Source organism: Lissotriton vulgaris, chromosome 3_1 (assembly GCF_964263255.1).
Source record: "Lissotriton vulgaris chromosome 3_1, aLisVul1.2, whole genome shotgun sequence".
NCBI classification, from domain to species: Eukaryota; Metazoa; Chordata; class Amphibia; order Caudata; family Salamandridae; genus Lissotriton; species Lissotriton vulgaris.
The window spans coordinates 428,098,720-428,126,144 of NC_141689.1; the positions used below are offsets into that span (position 1 = coordinate 428,098,720).

Sequence of the window (27,425 nt, forward strand, 5' to 3'; positions counted from 1 at the left end):
CAGGGTTAATGATGTGAGCTGGCCCCCCTCCAGGCCACTTGTTACTACGCAGCAAGTCTCCTCCTTCATAATCACTAACAATAACATAATCCAGGAGTCTTATTAAAAACGTCACTTGAAAGTTTATAGAAACTCTATGAAGTACAGGTCAGGTCTGCAGCCATTAGGGTAGTATAGGTCTATAGAGCAATGAAGCAGTGCCTAAAAAGCTCGCATGCCAGGTCGGTGTATGGCCTGTTTTTGGCTTTTTGTGACCGTACAGTTTTCTTGGCAATTTATATTGTTAATTTCCCTGGTATTAAAACGAACATTACATAAATACATACATGTATTTGTAAAGCGCACGCTCACCAAGAGGTTTCTTGGCGCTGAATGACAGATGTTCATTTTTACCCAACTCAATGGTGCTTATTTCATCAACCTCAGATGGATGAAAGGCTGATTGGAACTGCCGGTATTTGAACCTGTGTCCATGAGGTCGAACACAAGCCCCTGCAATTGATGCATTAGTACATTGAGCTACCAGACCCGGCAATATTGGCCGCAGCAAGCTCAAATCCATACAGGCTTCCATGCCTTGTAAAACATCTACATCTATATGCTTTGTCTTCACAAGCTGGAAACTGCCTCAATTTGCAAACATGGGTCCCTTTTTTAGGTATCTAATCCGCAAACGTGGTCCGCTTTTATTTGGCTGAGTTTATTTTCTGACCCAGTCTGACGCCTGCCAGCACTTGAATCATGTCAGTCTCCAAAGCATTCCTAATGAGGTACTAACATTCCATATGTCAAGTAAATAGAGATTAGACCATAACATATTTTTTTTCTCGAATTCTTTCCTGTAGCACAGCGGATGAAACACTAGTTTGTACTTGAAAAAGTCGAGGCTTTGTAAAGAGTGCATTTCCCACTGATTACTTACTTTTTTTGCATGTGTCTTTTACGGTTAAGCGTTTACGACGTTGTTATATATAGAAGTTACCGTTTTATTCAGGTCTTTAAATGGACACTTCCGGCACCTCAAACTCTGACACTGCCCACACTGTCAGTTTGCTCCTGGCGAATCTATTTAATCAGAACGCTTTGCGGCCATGCTAGGGTTTGCCGGGATGCCGACTGACTTGTGCGCATCTGACTTCAGTCTGAGGCGCCTGCCAGGAGGGCTGTTATTGGTGCCCTTGGTTGGACGGTGTTCATCTGGCAACATATTATCCCCCTTGTACCTCCGTAGTGCTTTAACCGATCCTCACATAGCTCAAACTACACGCACTAATATTCATTTAAACCTAGACTACGAGGACTGTTTTCTGTAAAAAAAATGTTATCCCTTGATTAAAATTTTTTCACATACATCAATAAAATTAGTTTAAAAATCATAAACAATTCTAAAAATATTTCACAGGAGAATTCACAGGTTTTTTTAGGTCGAGGTATTTATAACTCGAAACCTATTGGGGCTAAACTAAGAGCTAAACTAGGCTCTCAAAAAATGCGGATTTCCAGAAGTGCATGTGTCCCGTGCACGAGCTTCTATCCGCCAGCATCTGTTGCTTCCCCAGCGTGGTGCCGCCAGCAGCTTCACTTCAAGGGGATCCGCTCCGCCCCTGCTGCATCAAAGGCTTTCATTTCGCGGCCGCGTTTTTTCTGCCCCTGTTAAGCTCGTTTTTGTGCCTTTGATTCCCGAACCCTATTGACTTTGCTGAGGCCTGAATCTCCGGGGACTGCAGTCTCCTTTGCTCTCAACAGGCAAACACAGCACGCTTCCTAAAACCGGAAGAGAAGAAAAGCATGCTCTGCTTTGAGCTGGTGGCAAGCTGCTTTCCGATCTCGTCTGCTTCACAAATATGAGGGCGATTTATTCCTATATTTCGCTTGCTTGATCAGTTACAGGCCAGCGATTTGTTGACTGAATAAGCCCCAGTTTGTAATTATGTGTCCATACGAAATTTATTCAAAGATTTGGGTTCAGAGTTAGTTTGCGGGTTTTAAGGTCTCGACATTTTCCTATTTAACATACATTTTGCTCCTGAAAAAATGGTTGATCTGTGCTTGTAGATGTTGCTTCTGCTGTCGTGAATGGTCGGATTGTGGTCACACGTATGGTATTTGATACGCCCTGTTCCGTCTTACTGGGCGCATTTTTATTGTAGCAGGGACATCCCCAACACGAGTCGCTGTATGCGGAACGTTGTGTGGTGTCCGGTTGAGACTAGGTTGCAGATACCAAGGGGTGCCGTGAACAGGCTCGCCAGAACGCGCAGGCACATTTTGTTGTCCATACTTGCATTAGACACCTTTAAAACACAAGGAATTACAGACATTTCCTACGTTTTTTGCCTGCTGGGGGTGGGAAACTGGCGGATCAGGAGCTATACCTGTATGCTTGTCCGCTCCCCCGGCTGCCTGCCTCAGCCACGGCACTGTATAGACAGCTTCTCGCTGCTCCAGTACCTTAAAGGTGCACCAACAACACCGCCTAGAGCATCTCCGGAACTATTGTCGGCCACGGAGTACCTGAATTTCTAAGCAAGGTACAACATTTTTAATAGGCGCGTGTAGCAGTCGCAGGTTTGTATTCTGGGAGCGTGAGTATCAGTACGTTTGAGAAATGTACAGTCACTAGGGCGAGAGCTGTTGTCTTTGGAACTGGGGAATCAGGTTCCAGTCCCATCATCGGGTCGACATCCTGTGATTCTGGGCACACCACTGTGACTTAAGCATACAAAACAATCTGTAACGTGTGGTTCTCGTGTAAAGCCTAGCACCGCTCTTTTTGGCAGGTACAGATGATATCTGTTCTCAGTGTAGTGGGATTTGTGGGCGGCGGCGTGAGTGGAGTTAGGGCCACTAATCGGGCACCCCAGGAGATGTACTCTTTACCATACTTCAAACCGCATCCCTAACTTCTCAGCTGCCGCCAGCACGCAATCATACACAGCCTGCCCCACAGACATGGACATTTGCACACTCTGCACAATGTAACAACACTACATAGTATAAACCCCCAGTCACATAGCTTAGCCCCATTTTTATATACGTATAAAACACGTGCACATCTTTACCCTCCATCACATGTAAAAGACACGTGAAAAATACTTCTTACTCAGTTCATGTAGAAACACACACAGCTACATCCACATGCAGCACTACGAACCTGCGAGGAACCATATCCAGGCATCAGGTACAATAATACAATGACATGACACAGCGGCTCTCAAGGGAATACACAGAAACATGAAATTTAGTTCACGCAAACCAGCACATTTATTGCAGCCATAGCAAGTATCTTTAATTTCCAGGAGGTTCGTAATGTTCATGTTTGTAATCGTACTCCTTGCTCTACTGTAAATACTTGACGGCAGAGAGCAAAACAAACTGGACTCCAGGAATTTTACAATTTCTAAAGCGGAATTCATTTACTTATTTATTTAATGTGCTTTAATATAGCGCAAACATTACCCGAAGGTGTCCTTCCCCTCCCTTGTTCCTCCCTTCCTTCCCGCGTGCACCATGCAGTTCTTCCGCGGCTCACTTCTTTCCCCACATTTCTACCTGGGCCGCTTCTAATCCTGTGACCATCCTCTCCACTTCGCTGTCTCTTACTCCACGTGGCCTGTCTCTTTTCACTCGTTCTCTGACTGCCTTTGTCCCAGTGCCTCCTGATGCACACCACCACACACGTCACTCTCTTGACCTCTCTGCGCAGTCTTTTCGTGCTCTTTCTCTCCTTCCGCTACGCCACTCCCCCTCACTATACCATTCCATTGCACCTACTCCTCTACCCCCCCGCCCCCAATCTCTGGCTATGCCTCACTCCTTCCACATCATTACTTCCCCAGCCCTCCCTTTGCTCCCTTTCACCACCTGTAAGCATCTTCAGGTGAACTCTTTTCATTCCCTGTCCTCCCTCTCCTCGTGTACCCTCTAGAGCAGCACTCTCTTTTATAATGTTCTCTCATCCACTTTGTTCACATCACTTCTCTTTGCCTCCCATTTCTTACAATATTCCACCCTAGAGTCCTCACCCGTCACTCTTTGTTTCCTACCCTTCTTACGCATCCACATTTCATTCTTGTCTCTCTTCCCTCTGCTTCTCCTTTCTCTTCTCCCCTCCACTATTCCCTCAGAAGCTTTTTCCCTCCTCCTTCCTATGCTCGCTCCCTCACCCTTCTCCCGCCCTCCATTCCCTTCACTTCTCCAGCCTCGGTCCCATCCTCTAATCCTTATCTCATTGTTTTCGTCCCCTCCGCCATAGTCTCTTCTGTATCTCGTTATCTTCTCCACTCTCGCCTCATTTTCTTTATTTTCTCTCTATATGCTTATCCGTCCTCATCTCCTTCTGTTCTTCCCACCCCTCTTTCTCATCTTCCGATGTTCTTTCCTCGCCTTGCAGCGTCCTACTTCCCCCTCTTCCTGCTTAAACCCCTTCTCTTCTCCACATATGCTTTATTCTCTCCCTGCTCGTCATTTCTAGCATGTTTCTGTCCCTACCGCCATATGTTCACCTCCTCTCTCCCCTCTCCATCCGCCCTTTTCATCTCTTTCTGGCCTCACCACAGCTCCTCTGGCCTCCCTGCCCCCTCCCCTCTGATCTCTTTCTTGCTCCTCACCTCTCCAGCCTCCTTTTCCTCTATAGTCTCTTTCCACTCCCATCTCTTTTGAGTCTCTCTCTTCCACCTACATCCTCGCCCTTATCTCATCCACCCTCTTCTCACCACCTTCCATCCTTTTCTCCTGGTCCTTCTATCCAACTCTTTATCCTCTCACCCCATCTCTTTCCTACCCGCTCCCCATGCTTCTCCATTTCTTCTATTTTCTTTTCTCTCTCCTTCCCCAGCTTCTGCTCTTTCTGTACTCCACCCTCGTGATCCTGCCTCATCTTATCACCTTTTAGTTCTTCTCCCTCCATCTTCAACTTTTTTCATCGATGTTCACTCATCTCCCCGCACCCTTCTCTCATCTTTAGATCCCATGCCATCTCCCACTCTCCTTCCTCCTATCTAGTCTTGTGTTTCCTAGAACTCGCAGGTATTCGGAGGGTAGGAGGCTTCTGAGTTTCTAAAAGAACTTTGCACTTCAGGAAGAACAGTCATCCCCCTTGAAAATCATCCTTCATTTGCTGAATAGCGACTCTCCAGTTCAGGCGTGTGTGCTTTCTAGGGCCCAAGCATGATTAATTGTTGGCAAACTGGCCTGACCCCTACCTAGTCTAGTGACCTCTCTGTGACAAAGAGCCATGCCTTGTGGACTGCCAGATCCTGTACACCTGTGCTTGCATACATTCAGTTCATAGTGGGCACTTCACACACACACACTGCACCCTCACACACACTGTACACACTGCACCCTCACACACACTGCACCCTCACACACACTGCACACACTGCACCCTCACAGACACTGCACCCTCACATACACTGCCCACACTGCACCCTCACACACTGCCTACACTGCACCCTCACACACTGCACCCTCACACACACTGCACCCTCACACACACTGCACCCTCTCACACACTGCACCCTGTCACACTGCACCCTCACACACTGCACCCTCACACACACTGCACCCTCACACACACTGCCCACACTGCACCCTCAAACACTCTACACACACTGCACCCTCACACACACACTGCACCCACACACTGCACCCTCACACACACTGCACCCTTTCACACACTGCACCCTCACACACTCAGCACCCTCACACACAATGCACCCTCACACACACTGCACCCACACACACTGCACCCACACACACTGCACCCTCATACACACTGCACACTGCACCCTCACACACACTGCACACACTGCACCCTCACACACACTGCACACACACCACACCCTCACACACTCTGCACCCTCACGCACTGCACCCTCACACACACTGCACACACTGCACCCTCACACACTACACACCCTCACACTCTGCGCACCCTAACACGCTGCACACACTCACACTCTGCGCAACCTCACACTCTGCGCACCCTCACACACTGCGCACCCTCACACTCTGCACACCCTCACACTCTGCACACCCTCACACTCTGCACACCCTCACACTCTGCACACCCTCACACTCTGCACCCTCACACTCTGCACTGGAACATACACTCCAAATACCACTCAGTGCCACATATTTACACTGCAATCAATGCAACATACACTCCAAATACCACTCAGTGCCACATAATTACACGCCACATAATTGCACTGCCTCAATGCAACACACACTCCAAATACCACTCAGTGCCAAATAATTACACGCCACATAATTGCACAGCACTCAATACAACATACACTCCAAATACCACTCAGTGCCACATAATTACACGCCACATAATTACACTGCACTCAATACCACATACACTCCAAATACCACTCAGTGCCGCATAATTTCACGCCACATAATTACACTGCACTCAATGCAACATACACTCCAAATACCACTCAGTGCCACATAATTACACGCCACATATTTACACTGCACTCAATGCAACATACACTCCAAGTAACACTCAGTGCCACATAATTACACGCCACATAATTACACTGCACTCAATGCAACATACACTTCAAATCTCACTCAGTGCCACATAATTACACGCCACATAATTACACAGCACTCAATGCAACATACACTCAGTGCCACATAATTATATGCTACATAATTACACTGCACTCAATGCAACATACACTCCAAACAATACCACTCATTGCCATATAATTATATGCTACATAATTACACTGCACTCAATGCAGCATACACTCCAAATACCACTCAGTACCACATAATTACATGCCACAAAATTACACTCTACTGAATACAACATACACTCCCCATATTACCACTCAGTGCCATATAATTACACACCTCATACTTACACTCTACTCAAGGCAACATAGATACACTTTATCTATCTGTATATCTATCTATGGCCCTCACTCTATCTGTCTATCTATCGCACTCACTCTATCTATCGCCCTCACTCTATCTATCTATCTATCTATCTATCTATCTATCTATCTATCTATCTATCTATCTATCTATCTATCTATCTATCTATCGCACTCACTCTATTGCATCACCATAGCATCACTCAGCACCACCACAGCATCACTCAGGGGCACCAGAACATCACTATGCGCTACCACAGCATCACTGTACACCAAAGCATGTTATGTTATGTTATAAGTACTTGTATAGCGCGCAGCTGCCCCAGCTAAGGAGTGTCCCGGCGCATCACTCGTCGCCACCACAACATCACTCCGCGCTACCACAGCATCAATCTGTGCAACCATTCAACAACAACTGGTTCAAATATGTTCTCTCAATGTTTATTTATTTATTTATTTATTTATTGGCATTTTTAAAGCGCGGCGAATACCCGTAGGCGTCTCGGCGCTGGCTTAAGGGAGTGGATCAGCATTTGGTAAGGCCTACAGGAAAAAAGAGCTATTGGTCAAATAACCAAGTCTTAAGTTGTTTGCGGAATATGAACAATGAGGGGCTGGTCCTGATATGTAGAGGAAGGATGTTCCAAAGTCTGGGAGCGGCGACCAGAAAGCGCCTGTCGCCCCATGTGACTGTTCTAGTACGAGGCACTACTAGGTAATTATGATGAGAGGAGCGGAGGGAACGAGTGGGGATGTAATGAAGAAGACTGTGTTTCAGGAAATGGGGACCTTGACTATTGAGTGCTTTGTAGACAATACACAATGCTTTAAATTTGATACGACTGCGTATCGGGAGCCTATGAAGTTCCCTGATGGTGCTTGAGACAGATGCAAATTTTGGAAGTCCCGCCAACATACGGGCGGCAGCATTTTGGTGAGATTGCATCTTGTTTGTCACCCTGGATTGTGCATTTAAAAAAAGGGCATTACAATAGTCCAGGGCGGACAAGACCAATGAGCTGACCAGAGTTCTCCCAGCAGTATCCGGTAGGTAGCGTAGTATTTTTCTGATCATTCTGAGTTTCATGTGAGCAGTTGCAGCAGTCTTGTTGGCGTGTGCCATAAAGTTTAGACCTACATCAAAAGTGACGCCCAGATTTCTAACTTTGAGAGCTGGGCAGGGCGGAGTACCAAACGATGTTGGCCACCAAACTGGTGACCAGCCCGGGGAGAGGTGACCGAAAATGACCACTTCAGTTTTTTCTGAATTAAGTTTAAGACAATTTCTAGCCATCCAGTCACCTATAGCCACCATTCCTCTAGTGAATAGATTGGCCACTTCTTCACCATCCCCTTTAATGGCCAATACCAATTGGGTGTCGTCAGCGTAGGAGGTCAGGCTCATCCCAAATGCTTTGATGACACTAGCAAGGTCCGACACATAGATATTAAATAGTGTTGGACTTAGGGATGAGCCTTGAGGGACCCCACAAGGCAAGGACACCTTAGAGGATTGGTATGGTCCTAGGGATACCGCCTGGGTTCTGTTGGCCAGAAACGATACAAGTAGGTCCAGCGCTGTTTCCTGGACCCCTAGTCGTTCGACACGGTCGGCCAAGATCTTGTGGTCGACCGTGTCGAAGGCACAAAAAGATGTAAATATTTCACTTCTGTTCTTGGTTTTTCGTCACAATAAAATACAATGAACATAATATTCACAAAAGTTATTTACAAAAGCTATTGCCATTATAAATTACAGTAACTTTTATTTAAGTATTAATTACTAAAAAAAATAAAAGCCATTTTTATTTGTAATATCAATACATCTAAGTCACATAAATACAACACATATTGCATTACAAATGCTATAGGTGTCATATTTAAAACTATTGGCATCGTAAATGACAAAGCTATTAATTTCGCTATTTTCAAAACCAACACATAAATACAAAATTTGTCATTTACAATACCAATAGCTCAAACTTTCCTAATGCGAGACCTATTGCATTGCAAATGCTTGTTTAAATTAGATCGTCATTGCACATTTAAAAAAAATCCTTTCTATTTTCCAAAGTTTAGCTCTGCTTATACTTTTACTTCTTAATCAACTTGTTTTTATTGTATTGTCATTGATGTGCCACTGAATTGTTTTTTTCTATATGTCTAGGAGATTCATTTTAGAAGGTGTGTTTGAATATTGCGAATATACGTGAATGCTGTGAAAGGAACGGCCCAGAATTCTTACATCACGTCGTGAGGGGGACGGCTTTGTCTCTCTCCACCACACAGTGAGGGGAACAGCCGCCAAAAACCACATTCCCCAGCAGCCCCTGCAGCCAGCGCCGCACCTCTGACACCGTACCTGCGCCCAGAGGCGCCATTAAAAAGCCAAGCGCCCCCGCACCGCGGAACACGCAAATGCTGTGAAGGGAACGGCTTCTATCACACCAGCCTGTGCCACCAGATGCCGTGAGGGGAACGGCCCAGCATTCTTACACCACGCCGTGAGGGGAAAGGCTTTGTCTCTCGCCACCCCGCTATGAGAGGAACGGCTGCCAAAAACCACATTCCCCAGCAGCCCCTGCAGCCAGCCCCGCACCTCTGATACAGTACCTGCGCCTGGAGGTGCCACTAAAACACCAAGCACCCCTGCACCTCGGGACGGGGCGGGAGGCACCCGGGCAAAGCCCGGGGCAAGGGCGGGCGCATCCTTGCCCGTCATTGCCAGGAAGAGGCAGGGCAGGGCCAGCCCCTTTACTACTAAGGACCAAGACCCTCGCGCTTTACTTGAGGAGGCAGAAAGGGTACTGTGAGACTTTCTCTTTTAACAGCCCATGTACTTGTAACTGCTACTCCCCCTCTTGTAGACACTTGCAGGGCCGGACTGGCCATAGCGGGCACCGGGCAATCCCCCGGTGCGCCGCACGGGTAGGGGCCGGTTCTGGGCCCCTGGGGGGCATTTTTTGTGGAGGAGTGTGGCTCAATGGTTAGAGCGGCAGACCCTGATGCAGAGTTCTGGTCCGGGACCAGGGTTCAATTCCCGCCTCGGCGGGTCTTGGGCTCATAATTCCTCGGACCTGATTTCTCGCCTCGGTGCCTATTCTAATCATGGGTCCCACGCTGCAACTCTGGGCAATAGCTTGCTTAACCTCCACACCGGCCCCAACAGCGCTGTGGATGCCTGGCTTCACCCTGGGGGTGCCCAGGAGTGGACACTTCACAGGGAAAGCCAGGAGGGGTTCCACAGCGGTATGAGTAATAGCGCCAGGAAACCGCTTGGTGACAGTGCGCTCTACAAATACCTTGACATTTACATTTGTTACAGGGCCGATTTTTCAGCATAGCTGCAAAATCGTCCCTGTACCAAAATCGTCCGAAACCGGCCCCGGCAAAGAGCTCGGCAGCACCTCCAACCCTCCCCGAGTGGGGAGCGGGGCCGACCGAGCACTTTGCCACATTGTTGTTCCCAGTCGGGCCCTGGACACTTGGTACTGGTTAGCTTTAACACTAAGTTGACAAGGTACATCACCAACAAGTGTTTTTCATCTCGGCTTTGGACTACTGGACCATATTGGAATTGTTTTATATTTAATAGTGGGACCTTATATAAGGTGTTTTATAAACAGTAAATTGTTCACATGCCCATTATAGTTGTCAAACGCATCAAGCACTACTGGACCATATTGGAATTGTTTTATATTTAATAGTGGGACCTTATATAAGGTGTTTTATAAACAGTTAATTGTTCACATGCCCATTATAGTTGTCAAACTCATCAAGCACCTTGCACTTTTGTCTATAGGGACCTGATTTCGCTAGACTTCAGTACCTTGCACTTTATGGCTCATGTTTACATTTTTATACTGCTGCTATACACATAATGACGTTGCGTTTGCTCTTTTAGGGCCCTGACATCGTTAGCCCTTAGCACTTTGCACTTTATGGTCCAACCGTTAAACAAGGTTTTATGCTTTTAACTTTCTAATAAGTGCTAATGAGCAACTACTGGATTACATTTCTTAGGTTCAAAACACATCTGAGCCTTTTTTGACAGTTGAGCTACCCGTCAGGGAGTTCTTAAGCTTCTGCTGGCGAGTTTTTACGCTCATGGCCCTGTAACCAGGCAGAATGTATTTGTACCGTAGAATTTTTGGAGCATTCATGCACTCGGTCACTTGAACTAGCGATAGCCAAGTAGCTATCCCACTATTCTGAGCTTTAAGACAATCATTAGTGCCTAAATTAAAACCATCCACAGTTCCTAAGATAATCTTCCCAACCCAAAGAGAATGGGAAACGAGCATGCAAAGAAAACAAATTAATGGCCCCTCCCATCCCTATTCCCAAAACTAAGCCGACCTAGATAGGATGTTGGAAAAGGCTTTAGGAGCAGTCGCCACTGAAATTGAACGCACAGAAAGGCGATTATCCCTCGCTCCCAACTTCGAAATTCATACGACTGACTCTCATACCTTGCAATCTCCAGGAACCCCAGGAGCCCCGACAAATGATTTGTCTAGGGCCCAAACTTCAATAGTCGAAGCAAGCACTCCTGACCAATCCAGGGGGAAATCTTCTATACCACCTGTTATAATGGGGAGACCCAAACCGCAAATGAAAACATTGGCAAGAAGGAAGAAAGCCATGGTTGAGAAGGAAGACAATAGGAATACTGGGACAGGAGGGATAGCCAATAGCAATGAAACAGCTTATGAACAGCCAGTGTGGGTTACCAAGCTAGTGGTGGATCTCCAAATTCAAGTAAGGGACATAGTTAAGGACAAACTTAAATCACTCGTAGGAAGGGTAGATAAACTGATTTTGCTCATTAACAACTGGACAAGTAATGGGGGGCAGTTGAAGGGACCGTTGAAATAGACACTGGTCCTGGAGACCAGGTAACTGGGAACTCCATAAAGACCATTCCAACTCCCAAATATAATGATCGTCCAACTACTCAAGCATTACATTTAGAGAGACAACAACCACCAGCCCCATTTAGAGCTAACATAGAGAGGTCTTCTATCGCCACCACTAGGCTTGCTCATCCCCTTTACTTAAACAACCCATCAGGCCTTGGCAGCCGAATAATCAAAGGGTTGGGGTAGACTTACAAACATACACAGAGGCTACCAAGGAACATGCCCCCCCCCCCAGTTATTAACCTAGCACAGGCCTCAACCCTATATGTCCTCATTCTGGCAGGCATCCCTAAGCTCGGAAAGGGCCAATATGAAGCTCACCAAGAATTAAAAAACAAATCCTTGCACTGGCTAGCGAACCACAGGTACTTCCGGTATGATGACACTGAAGAGATTTTAACCACACATAGAGTTGGATGGTTAGGTTGGAGGCCCAAGGACAAAAAAGGTGATTGCAAAGTGATCAATTTTAGAAACCCCCGAGTTGTGCAAGAAATTTTGAATAGAGAGGACAGGAAAAAAATGGGCTCAATTCTAGCCCGTCCACTGGGCTATTTTTATCCCCCAGAAAGAGTCTACCATGACACAAGGCAATATGGACGGGACCGGAGACACGAAAACTATAGTTATAACAAAGCTGCCGCAGAACATTTTTGGCCTAGGCAACCAATCTACAATATTCTTACAGCAAACAGATTTAGTAGCCTTGAAGAAGTGGATTGACTTGTGGCCCAAGCCATTGGCCCCGAAGTGCAGCTGGGTGAAACTCCGTTGGTAACTGAGTCCCGTGAGAATGATGAAGGGAACAGTATGTTGTTTGGGGAAGGGGTAACCTATGGGAGCATGAGCGGCTCACCAGGGAATACCCATGAAGGCCCAAACAAGACACATTGAGTCCTAACCAACCATCTTAATCATTCCACAATTCTCCTCTACTGTCCCCCCTACCAGTTCCCAAAAAAACGAAATCCCTTGACCGCCCAAGGCTACGTGTTTTATCCTGGAACTTAGCAGGCCTGAACAACAAGATCGATTTTTTTTTTAAAACACATTTTATTGGGTTTTGTCATTTTCAAAAGTTACACAGCATAACAAAAAAACATATTCAGCTGTCTCCACATATATATAACAGGATCATTTCCGCAACAAATGTCCATGTGGACATGGCTGCCACAGGACAATAATTATACAGTATAAGAAGGATATCATGCAATACCAGTGACATAAATTAGTAGATCATATGCAATACAACAATCCAAATTGTCCCCAACTACCCCCACTCCGAGGTAACGGCCTTGTCCTCACCTAATCTATATGTCGGGTAAGATTATAATAAAGGTGTAATTAAATTGGAAGGGTATGTAACAGTTTGCGTGCCCCTGGGTCACCCAACCAGCAACATTCTATACATCCATTACAGCACAGAAATCAATTTTATACCTGGGCCATGCTTCTTATAACAGGTATGCCCCAATTCGTCTAAACTAAGTCTTGTGTGCGTAACCCCTCCATCATTACCTCCCATTCTAGGGATATCGGAGTCTTGCGGAGGTCCCTAATCTCCTCTCTGCGTAATACTGCACCTTTAGCGCCACCCCATTGTAACAAGTCGCCGTGCCATACGTGAACTTCCGGGGCTTTGCATGATTTCCATCGCATAGTCATGTTCCTGACAGCTAGTATAAAAGCAAGGTTCACAAACCGGAATTGCACTTTGTGGGTGCTGATACGAGTATGAAGCCCCAGGATACACTCCTCCAGTGTATTTGCAAGAGTAAGCTTTGTGGCAGCCTCTGTCATTTGCCTTACCGTATACCAGTACTCGTGTAAACGCAGGCAGTCCCAGATCATGTGTACAAAACCTGCTCCTTCCAGTAAGCATCTTGGGCAACTGTGTTGTGTCTAGGGGAACATCTTGTCAAGTCTGTGCGGGGTTAAATATGCACGATGCAGTACCATCGTCTGAATGAATCTAAATTTGGCGGTTCGGGGAATTTTTGTGGGGTGTGCCAAAATTATCTCACACTCTTTGTCGGACAGTTCCTTCCCTATATCTGCCTCCCACAGGGCCTTTAATGGAAGCAGGGAAACTCTCGTATGTGCACTTATCCCGGTGTAGAGCCATTTTATTAGGTGCCGCCCGCCTCCCATGTAATATACCATCTTGATCAATTCGTTCTCAGGTGGGGCTATCCTCTGCGGAGCCCAGTGTGTCCTAACAAACCTGAACAGGGCTACGTAGATTAAAAACATGGACGTCGGAGCGCCCGTCTGGTGTGTGAATGTGTCATGGTCCATCAATGTATCCTCCGCGAACAAGTCTGCCAATGTACTTACTCCCGCAGCCAACCAAGGTGTAAGCTTTCGTTTCTTCAGCCTGCCACTTGCTAAAGTGATCCCAAGCAATGGTATATTTCCTGCATACCTACGCGTCGTTTGGGTATATTGCAAGGCCGCTTTCCAGCACTGTAGCGCCGTTTGCAGCAGCAGGGGGAGCTCAGGCGTTATCCTACACCCCGGCAGCATCAAGGCATGCAAGGACCCGCTTTCCAACTCCGCAGTGGTATAATCTATTTCATGCAAGTTACGCCCCGCTGTCAAGTAAGATAGCCATTGCAGTTAGCAGGCATATTAATATGCGCGAAAGTCTGGAACCCCCAATCCACCCACCGCAGTGCCCAGTGTCCCATTCCACTAATTTGCTCGAGGCAATGTCAGCATTGTCTATGAAATAGTGATCAAGAGTGTCAGCGAGTGCAACACAAAAGACCTGATCCTCCATTAGTTGCAGCCAAAGGCGCCAAGTGTGGGACCGGCGTGGGTATCCTACCCCATGCAAATACAGACTCTAACCGGTTATGGTCCGAGAATGTCTTGGGAAGGTAAGTAGAGTCAAGTACCTGCATAGCTAAAATACCGTAACAAATTATTCTACATATTCTCGTATGGAGATCGTGCACTGCAGAGTAGTATGAGTATTCTCTGTGGAGGGAATGACGCATACGCCATACATCTCTCATATCCCACCCTTCCATCCATCGGAGCAGGGGCTCCGCCTGTTTCCACACAGTAGCGACCCGTAATGGTGGATGCGATCTGTCCAGCGAAACATCCGATACTATGTTACAATCCCCTCCAAGTATCCAATGGTACGCTTCCCATCCAGCCAGCGCTCTACTCAATGTGCTCCAAAAACATCCTGCTCGTAATTAGGGGCGAAGAATGTACCCAGCACAACTAGTTGTCCATCAAGAAAGCTCTCAACAAGGACATATCTACCCTGTCTGTCCACACGCTGTTCTTAAGCAACAAATGGTACCCCGTGTTTTATCCAGATCGTGGCACACCTGGCATAATTAAAGTATACAGTAGAGAACACTTGGCCCCTCCATTTCTTCCTGAGTTTCACCATTTCGCTTTCAATCATATGTGATTCCTGTAGGTAGACAATGTCGCGCTTGCGGCGTTGTAGCTGGGCGTGTATTCTGTGTCGTTATGTATCGTATTCATACCCCTTATATTCCATGTTAGTACTTTATACTTCCCCTGTGTATGCATGTGTAAAAGAAATACATCACGTAACATCATATCAGGACATTGCTCTCAACCAGTAAAACAACAATATCGGACAATATACGACCGTACCTCAGTCCAACCCCTCAATACACGGTCCAACTAGAAAAAAATATTGAACCAAAACTCACCAAAAACAGTCTGACACATAAACAAGTGCCTCCACAAAAAGAACCAGATAAAGCAAAAGCAATAAAGGAAAAAGAAAAGTTGTACAGGGCTTCGCCATCTTGGGGGGTGTGCCAGCGCCAAACACATGTCGGTTCCTAAACAACTTCTGCCGTACCAAGCTCCTATGGTACCACAGCTCTGATTACTCATGCCAGTGGAAAGGAGCTATAGTGCTGGGTCGGGGGGGGGGGTACGCCCAGAGGGGAAGGAAGTTACAATACTTGTGTGTGCCCATCAATCAAATAGGTTTGCAATCAATTGTGGTGTAGCTGAGTGGAACATAGCCACACTGCTTTCAGAGTCTGATGCATGAGAGTCCTCTCCTCCGTTGAGGATTTGTAAACTGGTCGCGGCGCATTCGTGAAGGTTGCTGTAGTCAATACCGCCTGTTTGTGGGACTGCTGCAGCATCTGCGAGGATACCCGCACAAGTTCCGGGTTTTTCCGCAGCCTACGGCCCCTGCGTCCATTCAATGATGGTTCGCCTGATTGTCGGCTCTCTGCGAGCAATTCCTTTTCCTCCACATTAGTGAGTTCCATCACCTCCACCAGTCTTCAACATCGCCAGGACTTTTAAAGAAGTAGGATTTTTGCTCATGGATTATCTTTAGGCGGGCAGGAAAATAAGCAAGGCATATTGAAGGTGCAAATCTCTAAGCCTACGCTTCACTGCCATGAAGGAGGCACTCTGCTTTTGTACCATCATCGTGTAATCGGGAAAAAGAGAGACCCTCGTGTTTTCGAAGTTGAGCGGTGCTGCCTGTCTGGCCTTTTGTAATATAGTAACCCAATCACGAAAATTCAAAAATTTAACTATGAGGGGTCTCGGGGGCCGGGTTTGGGACAGCCAGTTGGAATTTTATGCGCTCGTTCTATGCAGTATTGAGCAGAAAGAAAAAGGAGGGACCTGTGGTTTACTTACAGCCAAATAAAGTGATAGATACTGACTTATACTAGACTATGCTAAGTGGAAACCAATATATATATATCAGTCATTGGAACACATTGTGGAAAAGATTTAAATTTCAAGCACTGTCCATCGCTATCACTCCCTAGGAAAGTTTTTTTGTAATCAATAAACAAAAACTAACAGGTAAACACACAGCAGAAATGCAATTTTAAAAGGTATAAACACAATTTATTAAAATACCTCCCTGTCAGGGTTACAGTCTAAATAAAATACAATAAAAATATTCACATAGGTGAAATTAAACTAAAAACGGGGTCAAAGTACAGAGGTCGACGCTGCGTTTCGGTGTTCGTTATTATACACCTTCTTCAGGACACTTTGACAAATCAATCTGGAAATTTAAAAAACATTTTTGAGTATATATTCCTACAACACATGGTCAGTTATTGCTATACAGTGTTTTACCTCCTAATTGGATTTACCTTATAAAAACCTATAGTGATACCTGTTGTTCAAACACAAGGGGGGGACGTGCTGTTGTGAGGACACATTATTGTTCACAGGGTGGTTATTTGTTATCGCATAGGAGTTTGTATGTGTTTGAGTTAACTCAATACTTATATAAACTGGTCTTACTATATTTGATTTAAACCAAGGAATCAGAATTTTGTGAAAAGGGTGTTACCTGATATAGTTTGAAGACTCTCTTTTTAAGACATTAAGAGGACTTCTTGTTGAACCAGTTATTAATTGATCAACTGTTCTTTTTCCTGGCATAGAGAAATGAGATTTTCTCTGTCACCTTTATGGGCAGAAATAAAAAGAATCCTTAATAGGATGTGGGATATAAACTAGACTGTTAAAGTGTTTTAACATCTCGAATTTTCCAAAATACCTGTTTCTGATATCAGGGTGCGGATTCAATAAACCACGGAGGAGCCACCAGACTTCTCTCTTAACTTAACAGTCTATATGGTGTAATGTAGGGTCCTTGTTGCCAATATTGGGATCCCTGCAAAAAGGAATATATATTCGCATATATTGTTGCTGTTGTTGCCAAGGCTTCTTTTTACTTTCGATTTGTTAAAGAGCCTTTTTGCTATGGTTGGGGCATCAAATAATAATCATGCACTTACCACAACTATATAGTCATCTTGTAAATGGTGTGAATTTTTGAAAGTGGTAGGTCATCACCTGTTTAACGAAAACACGTTTATTTTAACGGTGTTCAGAAATGAAATGAATTTCTTTACATTTTGATCCTTGCTTATGATCAACCTCGTGTCTGGCACTACACAGTCTATGTTCTAAATTAGTAGTAAGCTCATTCAGAAAGATTTTTTTGGGGGCTATTTCTAGTTAGACTCACTGCTCGTGTCTAAAGACTTCATCTAATTTCTTTTAAAATTTATTGTTAGAAAAGTTTACTAAACAGTGATACTCTTAGTTTTTGTTCCTAACCCCACTGTTTATCTTATTCCTGTTTGTCCGAAAATATATTTTTTTCTCTGTCTACACGACATTAGGAAAAAACCTAGTTTACTTATTGCTAGCAAAGTCCTCTCGTAGACATACCTTTTGTTTTAGTGTTGGCCTCCCTGCTCCTCCGTGCTCCGCGTCAATTCGAATGAATGATTTTCGAACCACGGGCATTGTTTAAGTACTGACGCTTCCGTCTGTGACCCGGAAGTGTATTACATCAGTTTATATCTTATTTCGGAATCGTTTATTTCCTTATAAAAACGATAATCGATGTTCTTTTATTGTTGGTGATTTATAGTTTGATTACTGAGTATTTATTCCTCAGTCCTGATCAATTTTAAGACCGGAAGTACATCGATCGTTTTTTAACTCTTGATCGTAATTTTTACAAAGCCGGGCTTTTTGTTCATTACTAATTTCACACATCACTCAATGTGAGTTGTTCTCCATATATTTGCAGATATCCCCGTATCTAGGTATTTACTCCCTTAGATATATACTCGTATTCCGATCGGCGCGGCCATTTTGAGTTGGGAAAGGCTTTATACGCGTTACTGTGCTCGTGTGTCTTAGCTAGGGTCCTATAGATATCTATTAGGATACATTCTGGACCTGGTCGTAATCTCACCTTCCACAATAAATATACCCAGACGTATTATGTAGATGGACATTAAGATATTATTAAATGTATATTATAGTAACCATCACTAGATTGGGAAGGGGCCCCGATCCACTAGTCGAGTTGGCCATCATATTATTTGCTGTGACCCTGCAGGTATACAAACTGATACAATAGGTAACACTTATCTCCATGTGTTCTTTAAAATAAATCTACTGCATTGTGGCATAATGAACATTATACAAGTTACTTAAGGCTAAACATTACTGTATTCAATGGCCTAAAGATTTTGTAGAGGTTACTTCAAACAAAACCTCATATTTGACATATTACATACAGTTCAAACAGGAACAATATTATACATCAATGTTACATTTAATATGGAACAGACTGGCCTTGGAACATGCTTACTTTAAAGGATTTTTTTTACATGTGGTTACACACTGTTCTCCCTTCATTGATGGCATCAGTAGTAAATATTTACCTATACCTATAAATATTTACTACTGATGCCATCAATGAAGGGAGAACAGTGTGTAACCACATGTAAAAAAAAAAATCCTGGCCCAATGTTAGAACAATGGATCTCAGTATGGTTCATGCATTATGTTTACAAAGCTGTATTATCATTACTTGCTTCTGTGGCTTGAAGACAGACATTAGGAACTTAAAGTAAGCATGTTCCAAGGCCAGTCTGTTCCATATTAAATGTAACATTGATGTATAATATTGTTCCTGTTTGAACTGTATGTAATATGTCAAATATGAGGTTTTGTTTGAAGTAACCTCTACAAAATCTTTAGGCCATTGAATACAGTAATGTTTAGCCTTAAGTAACTTGTATAATGTTCATTATGCCACAATGCAGTAGATTTATTTTAAAGAACACATGGAGATAAAGTGTTACCTATTGTATCAGTTTGTATACCTGCAGGGTCACAGCAAATAATATGATGGCCAACTCGACTAGTGGATCGGGGCCCCTTCCCAATCTAGTGATGGTTACTATAATATACATTTAATAATATCTTAATGTCCATCTACATAATACGTCTGGGTATATTTATTGTGGAAGGTGAGATTACGACCAGGTCCAGAATGTATCCTAATAGATATCTATAGGACCCTAGCTAAGACACACGAGCACAGTAACGCGTATAAAGCCTTTCCCAACTCAAAATGGCCGCGCCGATCGGAATACGAGTATATATCTAAGGGAGTAAATACCTAGATACGGGGATATCTGCAAATATATGGAGAACAACTCACATTGAGTGATGTGTGAAATTAGTAATGAACAAAAAGCCCGGCTTTGTAAAAATTACGATCAAGAGTTAAAAAACGATCGATGTACTTCCGGTCTTAAAATTGATCAGGACTGAGGAATAAATACTCAGTAATCAAACTATAAATCACCAACAATAAAAGAACATCGATTATCGTTTTTATAAGGAAATAAACGATTCCGAAATAAGATATAAACTGATGTAATACACTTCCGGGTCACAGACGGAAGCGTCAGTACTTAAACAATGCCCGTGGTTCGAAAATCATTCATTCGAATTGACGCGGAGCACGGAGGAGCAGGGAGGCCAACACTAAAACAAAAGGTATGTCTACGAGAGGACTTTGCTAGCAATAAGTAAACTAGGTTTTTTCCTAATGTCGTGTAGACAGAGAAAAAAATATATTTTCGGACAAACAGGAATAAGATAAACAGTGGGGTTAGGAACAAAAACTAAGAGTATCACTGTTTAGTAAACTTTTCTAACAATAAATTTTAAAAGAAATTAGATGAAGTCTTTAGACACGAGCAGTGAGTCTAACTAGAAATAGCCCCCAAAAAAATCTTTCTGAATGAGCTTACTACTAATTTAGAACATAGACTGTGTAGTGCCAGACACGAGGTTGATCATAAGCAAGGATCAAAATGTAAAGAAATTCATTTCATTTCTGAACACCGTTAAAATAAACGTGTTTTCGTTAAACAGGTGATGACCTACCACTTTCAAAAATTCACACCATTTACAAGATGACTATATAGTTGTGGTAAGTGCATTATTATTATTTGATGCCCCAACCATAGCAAAAAGGCTCTTTAACAAATCGAAAGTAAAAAGAAGCCTTGGCAACAACAGCAACAATATATGCGAATATATATTCCTTTTTGCAGGGATCCCAATATTGGCAACAAGGACCCTACATTACACCATATAGACTGTTAAGTTAAGAGAGAAGTCTGGTGGCTCCTCCGTGGTTTATTGAATCCGCACCCTGATATCAGAAACAGGTATTTTGGAAAATTCGAGATGTTTAAAACACTTTAACAGCCTAGTTTATATCCCACATCCTATTAAGGATTCTTTTTATTTCTGCCCATAAAGGTGACAGAGAAAATCTCATTTCTCTATGCCAGGAAAAAGAACAGTTGATCAATTAATAACTGGTTCAACAAGAAGTCCTCTTAATGTCTTAAAAAGAGAGTCTTCAAACTATATCAGGTAACACCCTTTTCACAAAATTCTGATTCCTTGGTTTAAATCAAATATAGTAAGACCAGTTTATATAAGTATTGAGTTAACTCAAACACATACAAACTCCTATGCGATAACAAATAACCACCCTGTGAACAATAATGTGTCCTCACAACAGCACGTCCCCCCCTTGTGTTTGAACAACAGGTATCACTATAGGTTTTTATAAGGTAAATCCAATTAGGAGGTAAAACACTGTATAGCAATAACTGACCATGTGTTGTAGGAATATATACTCAAAAATGTTTTTTTAAATTTCCAGATTGATTTGTCAAAGTGTCCTGAAGAAGGTGTATAATAACGAACACCGAAACGCAGCGTCGACCTCTGTACTTTGACCCCGTTTTTAGTTTAATTTCACCTATGTGAATATTTTTATTGTATTTTATTTAGACTGTAACCCTGACAGGGAGGTATTTTAATAAATTGTGTTTATACCTTTTAAAATTGCATTTCTGCTGTGTGTTTACCTGTTAGTTTTTGTTTATTGATTACAAAAAAACTTTCCTAGGGAGTGATAGCGATGGACAGTGCTTGAAATTTAAATCTTTTCCACAATGTGTTCCAATGACTGATATATATATATTGGTTTCCACTTAGCATAGTCTAGTATAAGTCAGTATCTATCACTTTATTTGGCTGTAAGTAAACCACAGGTCCCTCCTTTTTCTCATAGTGCTCTACCCCTACCTGTGTATATTTAACAGGGGAACCTTCCATATATTTTGAGTATTGAGCAGAAAGGCCATCAGTTGCGCCCAAAGGCGCCATGTGTGGGACCGGCGTGGGTATCCTACCCCATGCAAATACAGACTCTAACGGGCCTTCCTTGTATCACGTACCTCTTTTAGGATCAGGTTCAGTTTATCTTCTGCATTCGGCTCTGTAGACGGCTCTGTTCCATAAACCCCACCGCATCCGGTTCCTCACTTTTCTCCGGTAGGCCTATGGCTCGGAGGTTGTTTCAACGCGCCCTTCCCTCCACACCCTCCACCCTATCCATCAGTGCCTCCACCTCGGTTTGCAACTGCTTGACATCCGCCTCTGTCTCTTTTTGCTTAGGCAATAATTCAACCAGCGTTGTTCCCTGCTCCTTGACTGTCTCCGCCGTCTTAGCGTGGTCCGCTCGAAGTAGGGTCAGACCTGTGGACAGTGACTCTATCTGTAGCTCCAGGGCCTTCCTTGTATCACGTACCTCTTTTAGGATCAGGTTCAGTTTATCTTCTGCATTCGGCTCTGTAGACGGGGGCACGTAACCAGAACTCATCGCCTCATCCATGCCCCCCGGATCCTCCTGCGGTGCGTCCGACCCCTGCTGCTCCACAAGTTTTGGCTTAGTGCGTCCTATTTTGCCCACGTTGCACAAAGGGTAGATGTATCTGCGCGGGTGGCACACAGGAAGAGTGGCACCAGCGTCCCAGTCACCGTACACCCGCACTGACCGTCACTCAGTAGTTTCAGCAGGTCACCTGCAGTAACCTCATTCACACAGCGAGCCACGTGGGAAGTGTCCAGTGATATCGCAGGAGTCACAACAGGCACCAAATCCCACTACCTGTAATCCAAATAGGAGTGATCTGCACCGCACCAGAGGACCCGGGGACGCGTGTCGCTGTTGCAGTGGCACTGTTAGCAGTCTCGTCCCAGTCGATGGAGGTGTTTCAATGTACCTGGTCAGCCCCAGGCCACTTAGGGATGCTCGGAAACGGGCCATTGCCCGAATAAGTCCATCCAGGTGCAGCAGAGTAGGCCTCAGGGAGGTTAGTATTGTTTCCAAAATGCTGAGTAAAGGAAAATGGCCGCTTCCAGCCCCAACACCAGGCTATTAGGAAAGGGGGAACCACCGCACAATAGCCAGGTACAGCACACAGACTCCGCCGCCAATCTGGCCGGATGATCGTTCGTTCCACATGAGGAGCGCTTGTTTCACTGGGGAGGAAGGACGTCGTCAGCTCCCCGTCTTGGCCTTCTGCGTCACCGTCGGCGCCTCAGTGATCACAGCGCTGCCGGGCGCTCAGAGTCCAGCACTCCAGATCTGCCCTCAGGTCTCTGCCCGTGTCACCCTGAGCCTCGATCGCACCCACAGCAGGCGGCAGCGTCGCAGCAGTGGCGCGGGCCCCTCCTCAGTAGCTGCCCTGTGGCCACAGGGCCGCGACGGTATTCAATCACCGCCGCACCTCCAACACCCGAGAGCAGCTCCAAAAGTGTAGGTTCGGTTTCTTCAGCCAGCACCATATTCGTAGGTGCTGTACTCTTGTCTTGAGGCAGATTTCATCAGGATAATGAGAGCTCGGTTCCGGAGCTCATTTAACTTGTGGTCGCCATGTTCGGTAGTTGGCCACGTCCCCCCTTGGACAACAAGATCGATGACCCCAAATGGGGTCATTTTATTGACCAACATGAGATCTGCATATTCCAGGAGACGTGGGTAAGAGGGGAGGTTTCTAAATCGGGTTATGCTACATTTAATATCCCTGCAACATCAGGTGGGAAAGGGAGACCTTCAGGAGGCCTGAGCACATGGGTGGCAGTCCACCTAAGTTGCTCAGCAGAATGTATTGAATCATCTTCAAAGGACATTCTGTGTGTCCTTATGCATTTCTCCCCCAAAATCTTCATTGCCCTCTTAAATGAGTACTCTAGACCAGTTACCCAGGGCCAGGAGTCAAAAACTCTTGAGGAACTAACTTAAATTTTAGCCACCCTTGCAGATAATCACATGGTGGTTATAGGAGGGGATTGTAATTGTCAGTTTGAGCCACTATATGGCTTGCAAAAAGATAGCCTCTGTGAAGGAGATAAATACTGGGCCATTCGGGAGTCTTCATGCCCCCCCAGTCAAAATCTGGTCCCCTTTGGTGATCCAGATGAATTGCTTTGTCTTAAAGTACTCCTTAAGGGCATGTAATGGAAGAACACAATCTGACTCATCCAGTAATTATACTTTCACTAGAAACGGGAGAGGCTCCTAACTGGATTACATTTTAATTGACTCCAAATCCTGGCATAGGGTTATTGATTCTAAAGTTATGGCACGACATGATAGCGACCATAATGCCCTGGTACTAGAACTCCAAGAGCCCAATCTAGGGAGTGCATCAAGTGTCCATTCCCCTATTGATGATAGGATCTTGACCGCAAATAATTCTATACCTAATAATGGTGTCAGTATTGATCTCCAGATGGCTACCCAGAATCATTCTAGGCTTCTGGTTACTACGGTAGACTTCTTTTTTCCTACAAAAACGAATGTCGCAAGGCCAAAACAGCCCTGATTGCCTCTATTAAGGCTAGTGATCGTCCCCTAATGAAAAGATTATACAGCAGCCTATAAGGCCAGAGTTAGTGAGTCAAAAAAAGGGTGGAAAGCGACAAGTGGGAAATTTTGAGATGCTCTCTGGGTGCCCGGGATATGAGGACCTTCTGGAAAGTGGTCAACATAGGTAGTTGCGATGCCAAATCTCTGATATACCCAAACCTGGAGGCAGACGTATGGTGGGACCATTTTGCGTCCCTATACTCAAGGGTGGAGACATTGGATGAACCAGCTGTCAATGTCTGTTCTGTGGGGTTGGACCCCTCTGCCGCATTTATGTCTACCCCCACAACATTGGATGACACCCCTCTGATATCTCTCAGTGAGATAACTGAGCCCTTTCCAAAATAGCACCGGGCAAAGCCCCTGGCCTAGACAACATCCCTGGGGATCTTTTCCGTAGTGAATCCATCTTCTGGACGCCATACCTCTGGGTGTTATTCAATGCTATGCTCCAAGGCATGGAGATCCCTGCCAGCTGGGCCAGAGCTGACATTATCCCCATATATGAAAAGGGCTCACCGCTGTTGTCAATTAATTACAGGCCAATAGCCTTATAGACATCACACAGAAAATCTTTGCACACGTGTTGCTGCTCCGGTTGCAGAGCTGGATTTAGAAGCATAAGATACTCCCTCCCTTGCAGGCAGGGTTCAGCAAAACATTGTCCACACTGGACCAAATCCTCAGGCTAAAATATTACACTGGAAAATCGTGTGCTTGGAGGGTGGCAGCTGAGGTACGCGTTTGATCTGGTCCCAAGAGAGAAGCTGTGGGCAGTTCTCTATGAGATGGGGGTTCCGCCTTACTTGTGCCAAGCCAATACGTGGCTGCACAAGGTAAACTAAGCCCAAATCAGATATGGGAAGGAAGGAAACATCACGGCCTCACAGGAAATAGTGTCCGCCAGGGATGCGTACTCCCTCGACCCTATTTAGCCTCTGTATAAAAGGGTCAGTAGACCATCTGCTCAGCGAAAAAGACTTGGACATCCCTAAGCTGGCAAACACAAAAAATACCAGCTATGATGTTTGCCGAAAATACTCTACTAGAATCTAAATCACCAATGGGGATACAGAGGGTATTAAATAGGTTTGATGCGTTCTGCAGGGAAAGAGGGCTTGAAATCAACCTTCAAAAAACCAAATTTATGGTGTTCAACTCCCCCAAAAGCACTCGACCAAATCCATCTCTACATGGCAAACCCTTGAAAGAGTATCCTTATTTGATTATCTAGGTATCACTATCACAGATTCCATGGATTGGGGAGCCCAAATTAAAAATCGTCCCTTAAACTATCACAATCATCTGGAGGATTACGAAGGTTTTTCGAAAATCAAGTTACAATCCTGTGAGTCCTGCCAAAGAAATCTATAAGGTCCAAGCTAGGAGAGGGGCCTTGTACGGGGAAGAACTATGGGGACACCGCAGTTCTCAGAGTCTTACACAGACAGAAAACATCTTTCTCAGGCAACTGTTTAGTCTCCCACAGAGTACCCCACTCACGTCTGGACCTGGGGGTAAGGCCCATAGCGGACGAATCTAATCTTAGACCCCTCCTGTTCTGGCGGCGTCTGTGGGCTACCCCTGAACTTGCAACATATAGAGATGAACTAAGAGAGGTGATGGGTCTACCAGGGGCAGGTAAATTACCGCGGCTCTCCTATCTTCGTCATACGCTAACGAGCTTGGGACGGGGTAACCTTTGGGATGTCCCGGAGGTTGTGTGTGCCTCAATCTCTAGAAAATGCTAAGGGATTGCTTCGGGAAATTCAAATTGGCCCAACTCCAATGCAACCCCTTGCTAGGTAAGCTGACTGCAATTTTCTTAGAGTCCAAGGTCAGGTATAGCTTAGAGCCGACTTTGAATGACATCAAACAGGCAACTGCAAGAAAGCTCTTTTTACAGTTTAGATATGGGGTCCTGCCTCTCCGCTCTTTCACAAACAATTGGGGTGGCTCACAAACTTTGGGGTGCCCGGCATGTGATTGCCAAATAGAATCTGATCTTCATGTATTTTTCAGCTGTCCCGGTTACCACAAAGTGAGAAAACGGTGGCTGGTCCAATTTTGTAGAAACCTAGGGACCAGGCGCTGTTGCGAGGCTTTTAGGACACTTAAACATGATACCAGACTCCTGATAATTTATTCGGTAGCAGGTTTCTTACTCTCTATGTGGTGCACTCATAGAGCCTTTTTTAAAACAAAATCTTAGTAACAAACAAGGGTTTCAGCTACGTACAATGAAATGAAGAATTTTATTGGGCCAACTATTATTATCGTTTATCTGTGATCACTTGCATTGATACATCCAACCCACATTCGGTTTCTTTTTGCTATATTGATTCCTGTCCCTGAATCTGTATCCTGTGGTTAAGATTACATTTTGATGTCCTATATCTGGTTTTGTTTTCTGTTCTATATTTCGTATTGTTGCACATGCACCTTGTACTGTCAGAACTGCCTCCAGCTAAAGACCAATACATTGTTCTACATGATTAGTTTCTCCTAAACGTGGAACCAGTCGAATTGATTTTACCACATACCCGTCATAGGCCTTATTTGTGTATGTTTTACCCAATTGTGTTTATTGTATGTACACAGTCTTGCCCCATCCTTTTTTTCTTTCTTAAAGCAATGGATTTTAAAGCAAATGAATTATATGTAATTTTTGTTGCACTTTTAAGGTCATATTGACCGAAATAAAGTTATTACTGAATGACTGACTGAATATTGCTATCTTTGACCCTAAGCATAAAAACAATGCTCTCAGGTTCCCCATCTGTGATTAAGAAGTCAAAGTATAAGCAGAGGTAAACTGTGGAAAATAGAAAACATTATGTGCATTGAGTGAGTAAACCAATTGCCCGGCCTCTCTGGGCCATGTGGATCCGATGTGCTGGAGGTCACCGGGATGCAGACTAACTTGTGCTGATCTGAATGCAGGCTGAGGCGCCTGCCAGGAGACGCGCTCTTGGCGGGCTTGGTCGGACGGTACTC

General features: G+C 44.7%; 1 protein-coding gene across 1 annotated transcript in view; it reads right to left on the reverse strand.

Annotated features, from left to right (window-relative positions):
• The window catches only part of ANKRD55 (ankyrin repeat domain 55), a 1,082,889-nt gene that overhangs the window by 257,294 nt on the left and 798,170 nt on the right, over positions 1 to 27,425 (reverse strand). The window lies entirely within an intron of this gene.